We start from the raw sequence: 954 nt of genomic DNA on the forward strand, positions 1-954 counted from the left end.
TGCATAAGTATGTCATCTATGAGTATACATCTAGAAGAATAAAACAGTGGTGTTTGGAATTGAAACTCAGGAAAATGCTGCCTCCTTCAAGTTTTCCTGAAACATGATGAAATTTTGGAGCTTTGACTAATCAAAATTGATATGCAAAAGATTTTATTTAAAGATGTAGTATGTGCCAGTTTTCTCCTAAAAATGATGTTGTACCATTTGCACTTAAGCTTTTATATGTAATGAGCATTTGAGGGGCAGAGAGTAAGAGAACTGCTGGCATTCTTAGAGTACCTTGGAAGTTGCAGTTCTTTCTTACTTTTGCTGATGCCTCTTATCCAGGAGCAGGCAATATTTCAGGTGGAGGGCCGCTTAATGAGTTTTGATGAGCTGTCAAGGGCTCATGGGTAGCCTTGCCCCTTGGCAGTTGCCCCGCCCCCTGGTCAACATCTTGGGACCAGAAGTCCCACCCACTAATCCCTGCCCTTTGCTACCAGAAGTCCCTCACTTTGCCCCCTGGAAATATTTCTTTTGGGGGAGGGGGGGGGGGGGGTTGCCATCTTAGAACCAGAAAGAAAACAAATCATACACTAAAAGTCAAACACCTACTATAACTTTGTAATTTTATTACAAAATATTTTTGTCATGATTTGTGTTTGCGTAGTCTATATAGAAATGATTGCTGGGTATGGAAGGGAAGCCCCAAATGCTGGAGCCAGCTGCCTTCCCCACTACCCAGGGGAAGGCATCTGGGGCTTTCCTCCTGTGTGCAGCCTCAGTGGGGAAGGCAGCTGGCTGCAGTGCCTGGGGCTTTTCTTTCATGCTGTGCAAGTGTGGGTGATACAGACTGCCCAGCGGAGTCTGTGCCCCTCACTGCAATGTGCAGCATTGGCCGGAGCCATGCCCCACTGGCGTCTGCACCAGGCATGAGTGCCCTGATGACACCCTCCTGCTGCCACTGCCACC

This window comes from Alligator sinensis, unplaced genomic scaffold (genome assembly GCF_000455745.1).
Source record: "Alligator sinensis unplaced genomic scaffold, ASM45574v1 scaffold138_1, whole genome shotgun sequence".
In the NCBI taxonomy this organism is placed as follows: domain Eukaryota; kingdom Metazoa; phylum Chordata; order Crocodylia; family Alligatoridae; genus Alligator; species Alligator sinensis.